Consider the following 17,261-nt stretch of genomic DNA (forward strand, 5'->3'; position numbering starts at 1 on the left):
AATAACTGTGAGCAATCTTATTATTATTACATAATATATTAAAATAATCTGTTTACAAAGCTGATATAAATACCACATCATGTAGGAATTGATGCAAAGTGGCAGAAAACAGATGCTTCAGATGTTATCATCCCATTAAATGGCCGTTATAGCAGTTATCAGTCCCATAGAATGACTTTCAGATTGTGGCTTCTACCCACCAGTGGGCTCAGTAGGTTATCACCGAATGAATTCTAATCCTAACCCTAAGGTAATTCTTTTTTACCTGCAGAATTTATTAATATATTTATGTGTAATCTGAACATAATTGTAGTTCTTCAACTACCTATTGCAAAAGAAATTATATGTCATGTTGCTCATAACAAACAACCCCTCCCAAAAAATCACTTATCCTGTCAACTATCTTGTTTTTAAACACCACATTAAATCGGTGTAGCTGAACCATGCAGTTTTCACTCGAAGTACAGCTTTAAAATGCTTTTTTTTTAAAGAAGGTAGGCCGAAATAAATTAGATAAAAAGTATAAAGAAGGTAAATAGAAAGTATAATTTAAGGTTTTAGACGTGGCCGAAGTGGCTCTTATTAACACTAAAGTACAAATTATCAGCCATAAGAAACTTACTATAAGGTAGAGGAGGCGCAGTCTTAAGCCCCTCTATGGGAATAATAAATGCTAATAATGGTAATTTAATTAGGGCTGCAACTAACGATTATTTTAAAAATCGATGAATCGGCCGATTATTTTTTCGATTAATCGATGAATCGGACAAAAAAATTTTTTTATATTAACCTCTTTATTCCAAAATAAACATTTTAGACAGAACAAACAAGCCCACAAGTACAGGTTGCTCATTAACTGTACTGGTGCAATATGAAAAATAAATGTTTGTGTAAAAACTACGCAAACTTACATGAGAAATGTAGCTGTACATCCACAAAATATAGGCTACTTTGTTTCATAAAGCGCAAAAAGAGACAGGCATTTTTGTTTTTTAAAGCCCCTAAGGGGTTCAAACAATAGGTCCCCCCATTTCAACAAATGAGTTTTTTTAGACTAGAAGAGTTCTGCCTTTTAAGACAGGAAAGTATAGCAGTTAAAGTTGCTACTTGAGAAAATACTGAACCATAGAGATAAAAATAGCCCTGTGATTCAAATTATAAATTGTATTTGGAATAAAAATGACACATCCTCCAAAGACAGATATTTACATGGGAATGTGGCAGATAATTAATTGACATATTACTGATCTTGCTGGATTTTGTTCTGCTTTACTTCCATAAATTGCAGGATCTTCTTTTCTTTATCTTTGCCAGAAGATTTAAACTTTAAAAGCCTTGCCCTCATAATTTGCAAGTTAATTTATTTATAAAGAAAATATAAACGCTGCTTAAACAAATTTAAATGAAATTAAAAGTAAAATAAGTAGCCAACCTTATCACTGTCTGTAACCTACTAACAAGGTAAGGAAAGCATCAGATGAGCTACCTGAGAAACTAACGTTACGTTTCCCCACTTTAAAACCAAACAAACATGGTTACTCATCCTGCTGATCAGCTCTCTTCACTGCCATTGAAGGCTCCAACGTGTTTTCTTTTCAGGTGCTGCGTCATAACAGTGGTGCTTCCGTGCCATGTTCATTTGTTTTTACAAAAGTTGCATGTTACGACTTTTTTCACTTTACAAAGCGCCGGCTATTTTAATTATTGTGATCAATTTGCGCCGTCAATCCCGGCGCATGCGCGCTTCATTTGCAGTCTGGACGCTGAGGGTTAACTCCTCACTAAAATCCTGCGGCTCTGACTGAGAGGGATTCCTGTGGGAGAGGGAAAAAGGCGTTGGGATGGGGGAGGCGCCCCAAGGCAGGCAAAAGCCGCCAGTGACACCGTAAAAAGTCGCCAGATTTGTCGCTAGTCGCTTTTTTGAAAAATAGTCGCTGGAGGGGTCTGAAAAGTCGCTGAGTTGGCAACACTGCAACTGCGGCGCTGACTCGCTCCGCCATATTTTTTTTTCTTCCCCCGGTTGACGGCGGCGGCGGATGACGCATTAATCGCGCGACACAACTAATCGATGATTAAATTCGTTGCCAACGCTTTTAAAAGTCGATTTTTATCGATTTTATCGATTCGTTGTTGCAGCCCTAAATTTAATGCTTGATCACATCCAAAACAGTTGTATGAAACATCCTGTGATAAATTAGTCTTTTTAGTTTCATTTATTTTTGTCAGGCTGAAACATTAATCTCCCTTATTTGAAAAAACACCATATTGACAGAAAAAGAAGCTGTTTAATGCCAGCATCAATCACAGCTCTAATAGGAAACCGACTCACTCCAAAAAAAATGTGTCAGTGTAGGAATTTTTTTTAAGTCATGTTGCGGCCGAAAAGGAGAACTTGGACATAGCCATTAGTGATATATAAAAAAACTGCTTTGATAAGGACAGGGACATGTGGAACATTTCAGATAAAACTGAAGTTCTTGCTTCAACTCTAATGACCTTATAGCTGAAACATTTTAATTATTTACAGATATGGCTGCTTGCTAAAATAAAACCTCCTTTCTGCACAGTCAGCGTTAACTCATGACCAGGCACAGCAGGAAAGTGAAGTGATGGAGGCCTTACAAACCATAGTCCTACACTAAACTAGAACACAGAACTGTAGCCACCATATATACTCTAAAATGTCCCGATGGGGCAATAGATGAAAACTGATGCTTGAGTCTTTCTTCCCAAATTGATGTTTCACATAATTAATGCTACTGAAGAAGCATCTGTTCAGCAAAAAGAGCAGATTTGCTATAAAAAAGCAAAAGCAGGTGATTACATAACAACTCTTTATACTTTATATACTTTATATATATTTTTATGCTTTATACTACATTCAGTTATTCACAGACTTTGATAAAACAAAAACGCCCAAGAAAAAGAAGCAGTAAATATAATGTAATACCTATAGCGCTGCCTTTTATCTCTGTGGAAAGCTACGAGCCACATTGGGGAGGAAGTGAGGGAAAAAAAGCCCATTTCACACATCCCTGACAGGATACAGTTTGAGATATTAAAAAAACCTCAGCACAAGAAAAGCAGATGTAAAACAAGACAGACATTTCAGCAGAGGGTCACATTGGAGGTGGAGTCACATGAAATCAATCTGACATTTGAGACATTAGTTGTGTGTATATTATGAGTGCTTTTAATATGCCCATGAACACTGGCCACAGACCATTCTCCTTGATGAGATTGAAGTTTATCAACAGTTATCCAAATCCAAACAGGAGAAATCTGAATATCATAAAACCAAAAATCCATGCATCTTCAACATCCTCCACTGACAGTGTTGTGAAACACACCATCCTTCAAGCCTTCCAGGAGTCCATGAGGTATACCACGAGATATGTCCCGGCAGGACAGGACGGGTCCCCTTATCCCTGTCTTCCAATTGTGACAATTTTATCAATTGCATTGAGAGACCAGCTGACTAGATCCAGTGTTTGATTTTGTGTGATATCAAGAGAGGGCTCAGAATAGACAAGACACAGCAAAGCAGGGGACAGAGCAGACAGGTTCAGCAGTCCTATAAACATACTATCATACTATCCTCCAAATTTCAGATGCATCCAAAAGGCTAAATTTCCTCATCAGCAGTCTTTCAGCTCCAAAGAGGCCTGATAAGAAGTCATTCATTTAATGATGTGTTAAAGTGTTTTCAGTGCAACCTTTGGTGTGAGCTTTAAATAACCCTTTTTAAGTCATATGTTGATGTGATTTTAAAGGGAAGGAAATACATAAAGAAATTCCATTTGTTTAAAGGTAATCAAATCGAAGGAAAAGAAAGAAAAATGGAGAAAGAGGACTTCAGTCAGAGCCAACTGGAGTTTCACTTGATTACCTGGACATGTTTTAACACCTATCCCAGAGTTTGTGGATTCTGGCAGGAGTAGGTAAGTCCAGTTGCCTATGGTATAGGCCTGTTTTATGGTTGCCACCAGTTGGCAAAAGAAAAAAAAAGAGGAAGAAGCAGAAGGAAAGGATTTAATAAAGACATGACTGGGGGTAGTTTACTATTTAAATTATTTTTATTTACAATAGGGAAATGGAATAATAATAAATGTAAGGGTTGTGAAAAAAAAGAAAATGTGGATCATGTATTTGTTAGGGTTTGTGGATGTTGTTGAGGACCCATATGCAGAGTAGAGGAGGGAAAGATATTTTAAGCATTTTAATGGTGAAGTAGATGGTAAAAACATAAATCCAGAAATCACAAGCTTTTCCAAAAAACTAGAGAAGCTCGGGAGAAACATACAAGAAGAAATGAAGAGAATCCCGTACTGACGAAGTACAGAGGAGTTTGTATGTGAGACAGGATAGGAGAGGAGTAATCAGTTAATTGGGAGCAGGTGTGGAGAAAATCAGGTAGAAAGAGATAAAATGAAAGGAAAGGGGCACTAGGGTGAAACAAAGAGTAACCAGGGAAAGCAGAGTTTAACTGTAAATAGAAAAGAACTTAAATAAGGCTAAAGGAGAATAAAACTAATGACTACAAAATAAGGAATAACCAAGGGGAAAACTAGAGGATAAGAGAAAAGACTGGAGATAACTGAAGCCATGGAACACTTAACCTAAGAATAAGATTATTAATATCTAGCTAAAAATAGACCATGGAATACATAATAACAAAGATGTTAAAAAGAGATAACAAGGAAGAGTAAAATTAAGAACTCAAAAATTATATAATCTTGACAATACAGAATAACATATAATAAAGCATAACTGAGAATCAGAAATGCAAACTTACACAAAACCAAAAATTCCAGAATGGCAGTGTTATGGGAGTGTTTTAAACATTCATCTGAAAGAGACAGTTTGAGGGAAAGGAATATATAAGGAATGCTAGACAAATATGGTTTTAGGGCTGAAATCACTATTATGAATAAAGCATTATTCTTATTCTTATTCAATCCAAACTTAAACATAGAATATAGTAGGTGGAGACCTTAGAGATACACTTTTATGTACAGTAGGTGGGGATGTACGACTCTAAGGCTGTTTAGCATCAGTCAATAGGAAAAAACTAACCAAATGGATCAAAGACATAAACTTAACTCTAATAATGGATAATATTATATTCCGTTGTATCTAAATAAACTTTTAAAGATTTGAGTTAGGAAACAAATGTAATCTGAATGCCACCTGAAAAGCTCCTAACACCTGACCATAATTGACTACACATGTTCTCCAGAGAATGGAGTCAGTCGGTCATGTAAGCCTTTCTTTCAGTCAGAAGTCACTGTGCAGTGATTCAGGGAGACAATTAAGGTTCCTGTTCAGTCAGCCATTCTTTCATGAACGCTAATCAAAGACAAACTCTCCCATGAGAGGCAAAATCACACACAAGCCATACTGACTTTCATTATAAACAGTCAATGGATTGAGACACGCACATCCGACACATCAGACAAATATACAAAATCACCTTGAGATAGTAAACAGAGTTCTGCAGCATCCAAACCACATAACACTAAACATGGCAACTAAAAACCAGAATATATTCAAGCGGACGATGCATCATTTTTTTGGGGGGTAGGGGGGTTGAGTTAATTCCATATGAATACCACAGGATTTCAAACTAACATGTCCAATAATAAGATTATGCACCATTTACTAATACATTAAAGATAGGGACATATTAACATTTTGGTTTCAGAAAAGCAGATTGTTTCTGCTTGTTTGTTAAAAAAAAAGACCAAGCACCAATGGCTACGAATAAAATAATTAAAAATTAGGTCTAGACAATGAAAGACAAAACTGAGTTGGATTAACTGTAAGTAGTATAATTACCTGCTTGGACCCTTTTTAGTGCATAACATGACTTTCTGGAATTTTGCTGTTCCTGACCTCAACCTTTCAGGGTTCATTAGTCAATTTTGAAAGGATGAAATAATATCAGGTAAATAGTAAGAGTTCCTTCTGTCTTGAAGCAACTTTTAACACTTGCAGGTGTACTAAATTCAAGGCTGGAGTTTTTGAGCCTGAAAAAGATTTTTCCTTTCATACACTGTAATCAACTCTAAATATACACAATAATAATAATAAAAAAAACATGCAGATCCAAAATGGTTTAAGCTTTATAAAAAGATAAATATATATATATTTTTCTTTTGGTATCAATAAAGTTCTTTGTTGTTGGTTATTTCTCTGCCAATTGCTGCCCCCCACAGGCTACAAACCTGGAGAGATAGAAAACCTGCTATCTATAATTCAAACAGGCAACTGACCCGACAGGAAAATCACAGTCTATTTCCATCAGATGCTTGGAAAAAATTTGGAAATTATCAATAATATGAATGTTTTTGTCCATCTCCACGGGTAATGTTTTCAGAGGACAGAGTTCTCAAAAACTGTTTACCTTGTTGTAGCTATCCAACCCAATCCTCTTGAAGGCTCAACGTTTGTATGGTATTTCAGGCCTGGATTCTTGTGCCAACATAAGAGAATTTGTAGATACATTTTCACTTTTTAAGGCTATCAACAGCTTCCTAAATCACTATCCATCCATGCATGTGTATTAGAAAGAGGCCCAGTCTAATTTTTTATGCCCCCACACATTCATAAACACAAACACAAGGTATTTTGTAACAAGATGGAGAAGGCTGATTACAGGGGATTTCAAAAAGCTGTAATCAGCGATTACAGAAGGTTCGGTCTCGTTTGGGGAAATCATTTCATCTTTATTGTCCCAGATGGGCACAGAAAAAGCTCTATAGAGAGAAAGGAATGGGGACTTCTGAATCAGCCTTCGCAATCACTAGTGCAATTAATTTAAATAGCATGTGTACCCCTTCCAAAGTGAGATACTAGAACAAACAGAGGAAACAGACTGTTATGATAACTATAAGGGACTGAGTTTATTTGGACCAACATAGCCTGTACATGTAAACTACAGTATACACAAACTACAGTATACACATTATGTTTAACAATGTTCAGAATATCATGTCTTATAGAACATGTAATGGATTCTCAAATGGATGCTGTCTATCTTGAGCCTTCTAAAAGTTTAATATTCAATTCAATTAAATTCAGTTTATTTATATAGCAGCAATTCACAACGTGTCATCTCAAGGTATTTAACAATTCAACCAGATCAAATTGATTCAAAATTTCTTATCTAAGGAAAACCAGTTGATTGCATCGACTCCCAGGCAATCCCACACACTAAGAATGCTTGTATCAACAGGGGAGAGGAAAAACTCCCTTTTAACAAGAAGAAACCTTCAGCAGAATCAAATAATCAATCAATTAATCAATCAATTTCTTTATTGTCAACTATAATTTGCATTGTATTCGAGATTTCAGTTTCAGTACCAGGGTCTGCCGTGGCCGACTGGGGTTCAAGGAGACAGAAGCAGACATACTGTACAAGAAGAAGCAGAGATACAAAGGAACTTGTCAACCAGCTCCACAGACGGCCCCGTCCAGGAATCACACAGCCAGGCAAACAAGCTTCGAGCCAGCTCCCATGTCAGAGGATGAAGAGAGCACATCCAGCTAGTCACATTCCGAGATACAGGACTACACTGAAAACAAGGCTGAGCTCGAACATATATAAACGAAGGTGAACATTTTGCCAAATAAAACAAAAAAATTGCCATCAGAGGCAGCGGTACTTCACACAGCTAAGCCGAGAGATGGCTGCTATAGACGGGCTAGGCTTAGACCTGGATGCCGTTACCCTCGGCGGTCCACTGGTTCGGAATTATTTTTTTAAAATTACGCATTAAATCAGTAAATAGGCCATATAGTGATGCTTTAAAGTATAATATTCTCGCCTCAAATGATCTTAAAACATACATTTATTGAACAACAGTAACAGAAAAGAGAACTTTTAACTTAAAACCCTGAGCTCTGTGAGCGCTCCATTGAAAGCTGCTGCTGCCGCGGAGCATCCTGGGAGATCTGTCAATCTCAAGAAAGGACAAGTTTGCTCATGCATACTCGGTAAATAGGGAGGGGGGAGAACAAAATCCATGGACTTTGTCCGTTCTCGGTCTACTGTTCTTGTGAGCTGGAAAAGTACTAGGGCTGAGGCTGATTAAGTTTCACAAGCACACGAGCAGATGAGAACGCACAAGTACACATACAGGTGCTGGTCATAAAATTAGAATATCATGAAAAAGTAGATTGATTTCAGTAATTCCATTTAAAAAGTGAAACTTGTATATTATATTCATACATTACATACAAACTCATATATTTCAGATGTTTATTTTGTTTAATTTTGATGATTACAAATGACAACAAATGAAAATCTCAAATTCATCATATCAGAAAATTAGAATATTGTGAAAAGGTTCAAAATTGATGGCCCCTGGTGCCACACTCTAATCAGCTAATTAACTCAAACCACCTGCAAAAGCCTTTAAATGGTCTTTCAGTCTAGTTCTATAGGCTACACAATCATGGGGAAGACTGCTGACTTGACAGTTGTCCAAAAGACGACCATCGACACCTTGCACAAGGAGGGCAAGACACAAAAGGTCATCGCTAAAGAGGCTGGCTGTTCACAGAGCTCAGTGTCCAAGCACATTAATAGAGAGGCGAAGGGAAGGAAAAGATGTGGTCGAAAAAAGTGTACAAGCAAGAGAGATAACCGCACCCTGGAGAGGATTGTGAAACAAAACCCATTCAAAAATGTGGGGGAGATTCACAAAGAGTGGACTGCAGCTGGAGTGAGTGCTTCAAGAACCACCACACACAGACGTATGAAAGACATGGGTTTCTGCTGTCGCATTCCTTGTGTCAAGCCACTCTTGAACCACAGACAGCGTCAGAAGCGTCTTGCCTGGGCTAAAGAGAAACAGGACTGGACTGCTGGTGAGTGGTCCAAAGTCATGTTCTCTGATGAAAGTAAATTTTGCATTTCCTTTGGAAATCAAGGTCCCAGAGTCTGGAGGAAAAGAAGAGAGGCACTTCATCCACGTTGCTTGAAGTCCAGTGTAAAGTTTCCACAGTCAGTGATGGTTTGGGGTGCCATGTCATCTGCTGGTGTTGGTCCATTGTGTTTTCTGAGGTCCAGGGTCAACGCAGCCACATACCAGGAAGTTTTAGAGCACTTCATGCTTCCTGCAGCTGACCAACTTTTTGGAGATGCAGATTTCATTTTCCAACAGGACTTGGCACCTGCACACAGTGCCAAAGCTACCAGTACCTGGTTGAAGGACCATGATATCCCTGTTCTTAATTGGCCAGCAAACTCTCCTGACCTTAACCCCATAGAAAATCAATGGGGTATTGTGAAGAAGAAGATGCAATACACCAGACCCAACAATTCAGAAGAGCTAAAAGCCACTATTAGAGCAACCTGGGCTATCATAACACCTGAGCAGTGCCACAGACTGATCGACTCCATGCCACGCCGCATTGCTGCAGTAATACAGGCCAAAGGAGGCCCAACTAAATACTGAGTGCTGTACATGCTCATACTTTTCATGTTCATACTTTTCAGTTGGCCAACATTTCTATAAATCCTTTGTTTTTATTGGTCTTCAGTAATATTCTAATTTTCTGATATGATGAATTTGAGATTTTCATTTGTTGTCATTTGTAATCATCAAAATTAAACAAAATAAACATCTGAAATATATGAGTTTGTATGTAATGTATGAATATAATATACAAGTTTCACTTTTTAAATGGAATTACTGAAATCAATCTACTTTTTCATGATATTCTAATTTTATGACCAGCACCTGTATTGAGAAACGGCCAAGATTTTCAACAGACTGCTTATGGTCTACCTGAAAACACAGTATTAATTAAGTCCACAGAAGTCTCAATTTACAAAATGCATTCATTTACTTTATTCATAACAAAGTTCTTAGCAAAACGAGTTATCAGCCCTGTTCAATTTGCCTAAATCTATTAAATAGAATGTAGTGCATTCTACCAACACAACAAAGGACCTTCAAGTATGAGGTTTTAAATATGCTTTCTGTTTTTAGACACAGTAAGGTGATGCAGTCTGATCATGTTCTAGAAAATAATTCTTACGGTGTTTATTAAAGTTGTTCTAATAACCTTGATGTCAGAAGAAATGAGCTCAATCAGTTTTGAAAGAAATAAATCTCATCAAAGCGCCACAAAAAGCATTTTCATGACATTCATCACCCTTTGTCTAGGGATGAATGGAACATTTTTAGATTCAAATTTTTCAAAAAAATAGATCACAAATGTACAGATACCTATGGGGTGACTGCCCTTTGGCAAGAGCAGAGAACTGTTCAGGCTTGTAAGGATGCTGAGATCTAGTTAATCCAAATAACAGCATAAATCTTGTGAATTTAATAAAGAAAGAGATCTCTATTGATAAAAAAACAGTACATTATTATTATATCCAAACATTAATAGAAACACTCTTCAATCTTAGGTTTAAAGATCAAAATAAATTTAATTTCACTATATCGATTTAGCTGGAATATAATTAGTGAAAGGTTTCCTCAAAACATCCATCCAATTTTCTGACCTAAAACTTCAATAACTGTTTTACAGATTTTTTAAATATATGCAGAAGTGGGTTTATTTTGACAGGAGGGGGCTGCACAGGGTAGCTGATGTCATTTGTGCCAGTGCCTGAAGAAGGCTGAATAGCAAAGAACACCTAGTTGCTTTAACAAGACTTACAGTATTAAGACTGATGGGAGAACAAGTGTTTCAGCCAGACTTTGTAGAAGTACCTAGTGAACTACCATAACAGTACAAACCTAATCTGCTCTGATCTCCAGAATCAAAGATAACTCAGATTTATAGTCTGATTATGAATGACGATTCCTTTTTTTCAGATTCTGAGCTGGGTCGACCGTTGGAGTCACATGCCGCTCTGCAGAAAATACAGGGACGGAGGGCTCCAGATAGCGATGGTCAAAGTGTTAAATTTTAGAGAGCCTTCTGGAGCACTCCGGCACCTGACCTTGTAGAGGTTTTTAAAAGCTTTGTTTCAGATTCCCTGCCACTGTCCTGATGGATGCCAAAAAAAGGAAATTTACAAAACACAATGTCCCTTTTGTACACATATTGCAAACTTCAGTTCAAAGCTTCGGCAAAAGGTCTGAAAAGGGCTATGGAGGAGGTCATCCATCAGGATCAGACATACTGTGTGCCTGTGGGGTCTATGGAAGACAATATCTACCTGATTTGGGACCTTTTGGAGGATTCCAACTCATTGGGCATCAAGACTGGTCTCCTTTCGTTGGACCAGGAAAAGGCATTTGATGGTGCTGAAGACAAGTTCCTCTGAAATAACTTTGGGTTCAGCACTAAATTATTTGCCATGATCCGGGTGCTTTACAGTGACATTGACAGTATGCGAAAGTTTAATGGCAGCCTGGGTTTCAGGGTGCATAGAGGCATTTGAAGGCATAGAGGCATCTGGAAGTCAGTCAGAGCTTCACATACCTGGGACATCAGTCTGTTTAGCATGTGGTGAATTCCAGTACTGCAGATTTTACTCAGATCAGCTCAGAAGCGAGATTCGGGGCTCTTGATGACACCTCTGGGGCTGTAGCCCAATTAGCCACCAGTGAGGTAAGTGAGTGCCAGCATTTTAGAAGATTCTGGGACAATATGCTGGTTAAATCGTCTAGGTGTGACAGCCCATTGTGCAAGGTTTTCAAGAGGTGCATGCTAGTTACAGTGGTGCAGCTTGTGTGTTCACACGGTAAAACATGAAACCCAGTTTCAAAAATGATCATTTACAATATGCTCTCCAAAATGCTAGCTCCATTTGAATGCACAGCTTGAACAACAAAATATCTGCAGGGTGTCACCTAATCTTGTTTCCATGTGGATACAGTAGGGCCTTTGTCTAGTTTTATTCTGAATAAAGCATTTCGGACAGGATAATACAGACTGAATGGAAAATAAGTCCTATATGACCAGCTGGACCATTTTAGAGATTTGGTATCCAAAATATAAAACTGAAAATAGGATGGAAATAGAATTTGAAAGATATTCAACATGTAGATTAAAAAAATTTGATGAAGGGGCAATGGATTGGTAATGAATGCAAAATGTCTTGCGCTTGTCTCCAGCTACCTGTTTCGATCCATGTTGCTATCAGTGTGTTCTAAAAACTGAAAGGGCTCAAACCAGAGAGATTCCCTTTGCACTGTTTATTTCTTATTCTTCGCTTTGTTCTAGCTGTTAGGTCACATCATAAATATGTAAAGAAGTAACCAGGAAACGTTGAGGGCATAAGGAATACAAAGTATAGAAACGTGTATAGGACAATATAGTTAACTAAAGTAAAAGGTCCTCAAATACACAACTACAGAAACCAAAAATGAGTAATTGTATAGTGGAGGATTTTAAAAAAATATTTAAAAGACCCACCGTTTCACTTAAAAAAAAAAAAAAATGCACATGCATAACACTGAGCCCGCTCCCGAGAGGGTACACCTATTAAGCTTATGCAGGGGCATGCGGGAGCCCATTTCTCCTCGTCAACGCTCTGTTTCAAAATTGCTGTTTGCATCGCTCATACAAGCTTACTTTCCAAAAGAAGATTGGCTATTTTTCCATTATGTCAGACTTACCACCGGTAAGTGAAAATGGGGAAAAGTGTGTAGGACGGCCTGATGTAAACATATCACCAGAATGATTGACAATTAGGAGAATCACTTATTTTGATGATCCAAAAAAAAAGAACTTCGTCCACTATACCTTTAAGAAGAGCAATTTATACTTAACTACTTGACAAGTTTTCTCCTAACTCCTTAAAGTTATCTCTCTAAAAAGGAAAAGTAGACCTTGATGACTAATTTGAATCATTATCATGACATGATGCAAAGTCTCATATAGGTATACCCCTAACATCAATAGACAGGGCATAATTTCTTGTTTGTTGTTGCATAATATAAAGCTTTCAGTTGCTGTAGCTTGATGAGCAACATTTTCCAGAAAGGCTTGACATCATCTTCCTTATCTGTTTTTCATAGGACCAACAAATATGATGTATGTGCATCCAGTAGAATATCTCCGCCATTAAATCTGTTGCCCTATTCTTTACTTGAAAACGACTGCTTTGTTACATTGTTGCAGTAGACTTTGTCCGCAGTTAAGGCGTCCAACTTGTCAAAGTGGGTCATAACACACACAAAAGGAATATATTTTTATCTGTTTTTGTATTTATGTATCTGTATTGCTATCACAGAGACAATCCCAAGAGGTACGAGGAGAGGAATCCCAAGTTTGTAAAAAGTCTTCAAGCCTTAGAACAGCTTATTTCAACTATTTATTTAGCTTAAAACTACTTTGGAGTGTAAAAAGACATGATGGTGAGCAACCCTAAAAATGTCTTATTTAAATATTTTTGAAATATCTTAATCCTATCTAATGAGATTGTTCTTTGTTGCCATGGAAGCAAATAAAAGGTGACTGCTGGGAGCATTAAAGATGACTTTAAAATGCGGCATTTTTCTTCTAGTCAGTTTTTAACTCTCTATTCTTGCTCCTGAGCCATCGTTGTCTCATTGCAGATGTTCTTTCTCACTCTCTATCTGCCAGGATAGCAGGGGATAGATGTTGTGGGAATCTTCCTCTTCTCAACCCCTCCTCTATCTTTGAAATCACAACAACCCCATAGCTTCACACATATACTAATTAAATGGTATCCTAGCAACAACAGTCAATATGTCTCTAGGCAACAGATTTTTAGACATATGCAACAAATCTGTGCAGCACACTTAAACACGGAAACAGATTCCTTTTAAATTTCTCTCATTACTCAATAAGAAACTGTCAGCCTCATTGCTTTGAGGCAAATTCAAACATTCAACTACTTTCATTTTTTCCAATCAGAATCTTAATGTGTCATTGTAGCATCTTAACCACATCTAAGGAGCAGCACAAACGGAAAACACAGAGTTCAAACACTGTACAAAGATGTGATGTTGAGAGTGTGTCAAGTTGAGCTTGTTGGAGATTTGTTTCCACTGAGAAAATGTCCTTAGGGGAGTTCAACTGTCTACATTAGTATGATAAAAACATTCAAATTCAGCATCTAAAAGCTCCATGTATTTATTTTTTTATGTTTGGGTGCAAGTGTGGATCTTTCCCCAGAATTGTTGTTCTATTTGTAGAGCACTAAAATAAGATTCTTCCTGATGAAAATCACACTCCTAGACCTAAGTGTAATAATATATTTTCTATATTACATTTTGTAGCAGAAACTGAATTTTAGAAATTTAAAATAAAACAAAATTAGACCAGTAGGAATTAAGTTTTATATATTTAGAAATGTATACACATTTTAATTGGCTGTTCTGACATTTATCAGTTTGACTGAAACTATGATATCTGAAAAACATTTTTTTCATAGTTAAAATAATACAAATCCTGACCAGTAATAGGAATATGGGGATCTGAAATTAATTTATGGACATCCAGAATGTTAATTCTAGATGTGGAGGTTTGAAATGTTTCTGTGCAAAAAATGTTTTTTTTTTTTCAGATATCAGGAATACATATTCAGTAAAACTAGTACATATCAAAATAGCTTGCCATAGTTATTGTTACAAATATAACGGGATTCTTTCTTGAATGCTAGTAGATCAATGTTTATATTTATGTGAAATATTCTGGCAGCAGGTGAGGATGAAAAATAAAAATGTTGTTCTAATATAAAGAACCTGTGGATCGTCACATGCATCCCTCCTCATGTTGATTCAAACTTCTTTTACACACTAAAGTGTCTGTTTGTAGACAAATGGCCGTTATAAGCGGCTATCAGTCCATAGAATGGCTTCAGATTGTGCAATTAGGCTCAGTACTGTAGGTTGTTATCATCGTTAATCATAATCATAACCCTAACGTAATGTCTTTTCCCCTGCAGAATTAATGAATCTTTATGTGTAATCTGAAAATAATTTCAGTAGTTCTTCATGTACTGTCAATATAACTAAATAAAAATAAATTTATCAGCATCTTGCTCATATTAAACAAACCAAACACAAGTAATCTTATGTCCTGCAAAATGAGTTGTGGAATCCTCTTCCTATAAATATTTAATTCTCTGTGAAAAAGTGCTGATCATTCTTTAATAAGATTCTCGTCAAACGGACAAGCAATGTTTGTTTTTAACGGACCTAGGGAATGATATATATATATATATATATATATATATATATATATATATATATATATATATATATATATATATATATATATATATATATATATATATATATATATATATATATATATATTATGCATAACACTATGACAAAAATTTGACTATGTCAGAAAAATAAAACAGTGTGATTGGCTGAAATGAGACAGAGGACACTCAGAGATTTCTAAAGGAAACCTGCTCCCGCCCAGGTTAGCTCTGGGGAGAATGTTACTATGGTGACTTAAGCAGGGGTTGAGGAAACCCTCTTTGTGAACCAGAAATGTCAGAGTTTTCTTTTTTTCAGGTTTAGAGAAGAGAAGTTTCTGTAAAACTGCTTCATGAAACGGACCCCGGGTGTTATGAAAGTTGGCCACAAGTCCGAACAAAAGAAACTCTGGTCATGTCAAAGCCTAAACTAAGTTTATAAAGGAAACTTTAAACCAACGGACACATCAAACCAATCACATTTCTGTTTGTATTCAGGACTGAAAGGAGCTATGAAAAGCCAAGAACAGTACAAACATTGGGATAATTTGAGGGATTTAACCAGCGGAAGTGACAGTGAAAGTGTGTAGGTGTCTAGTAGCAGGCAGTTGGCCTGAATTTGTTTCTAAACAGAAGGCGGGAACACATACAAGCTTCAGAAACATACAGGCACTGCAGGAAGCTTGCCAGTTTCTTTACACTGCGAGGGAGACAGGAATGATGGGAAAGGAGAGGGGGATAAAAGCTGAGGGAAGATGATGAAGAATAAATGAGAAGAAGGAGTGGCTAGAGACACGTTGAGCTTGCTGCTTTGTATGTTTTATTCTTTCATTCCCTGAACCCCGTGTTAAATCCCCAAAGTGGATTTCACTCTCCCTGTGTTCTCCTTTCACCAAATTATCCATGCATCCCTTCGTTTTCTCTATCCTTCTCCTGTGCATGTTTTCTCACTCCTGAAGGCTTCTGCATTATTCATGCTCTGGGTGTTACCTCATCAGTCAGCACAACACACTCCTACCAGTGCAGGATCCCACAAAGGCAATTCGCATCCAAGTCAGTCAGTCACATGCATGCTGGATTTGTCAGTGTGAGTCCAGTTTGAGAAGAGCACAAGTACTGAGAAGACCTGAAGACATGCCAGTACCCTGAAGGGACAGCAACCAACAATGAGCAGTATCATATTTAACAGTAATCAGTCTAAGGTTTGTCTTTTAGGCACTTTAATTTCAATCCTGTTTTATTTTTCATAGATATCTCTTCAATTACAGAATAAAAACATTCAGAATGTATTTGAATTCAAAAGCAAAAAAGTTGCTATTCATCCCTGCTGCAACCAGACTCTACAACGGCAATAACTTGTGGAATGTATAATGTGCAATTACAATTCTATACCCTGTGCAATAACCTGCTTCTCTACATCTGACACCCAGTGCAATAAATATACATATAAATATAAATATCCATCTATGTAAATATCCATGTAAATACCCTGTGCAATAACAATATATAATAATCCTACAAAAAAAAACGAGTAAATTTTTCCACCATGATATCAATAAGGTCTATCAATCAATCAATTAAAAATGAAAAAATACATTTAAGAAAAAAGTTTAGCTTCTATCGTGGTTTTACAGGCTACTGTTAAATCGACGTCTACTTACATACATTAAAAAGCATATATAATTTATAAAATATCATGAATTAATTATGGTCAGTTCAAAAGCTTCCCCTGTTTCTAACAATTGGAACAAAACTAATTACGTCAAAAAAAAAGAAAACAACAAAAACTGAGAGAATCATAACAACTCAGCAATTCATGTGGTACTTATTCCAAGTATATTTAGATATCACAGCCAAAAATTTCGCCAAAGTTTCACAGTTTAGCGCTTTTTCCACTTTTTAGAGTACTTATTTGTTACACAATAACCACCAGGGGTCTGTGGCACTCAGTGGAAAATTGAGAGGGTAGATCAAATCTGAGAGGCAAGTGATAAGTTTGCAGGTGGGATCTCTGTTGGCAGCTCTGTTTCCATCCACATTATACAGGAAGAAAGATGTTGCCATGAAATGTGAAGTGGTGTGCAGCTGTCGTATGCAGTGAAATGATGTA

General features: G+C 36.9%; 1 protein-coding gene across 2 annotated transcripts in view; it reads right to left on the reverse strand.

Annotated features, from left to right (window-relative positions):
• The window catches only part of necab2 (N-terminal EF-hand calcium binding protein 2), a 173,261-nt gene that overhangs the window by 80,574 nt on the left and 75,426 nt on the right, over positions 1-17,261 (reverse strand). The window lies entirely within an intron of this gene.

The sequence above is a fragment of the Cyprinodon tularosa genome, unplaced genomic scaffold (assembly GCF_016077235.1).
Source record: "Cyprinodon tularosa strain WSP-4 unplaced genomic scaffold, ASM1607723v1 ctg56, whole genome shotgun sequence".
Classification (NCBI taxonomy): domain Eukaryota; kingdom Metazoa; phylum Chordata; class Actinopteri; order Cyprinodontiformes; family Cyprinodontidae; genus Cyprinodon; species Cyprinodon tularosa.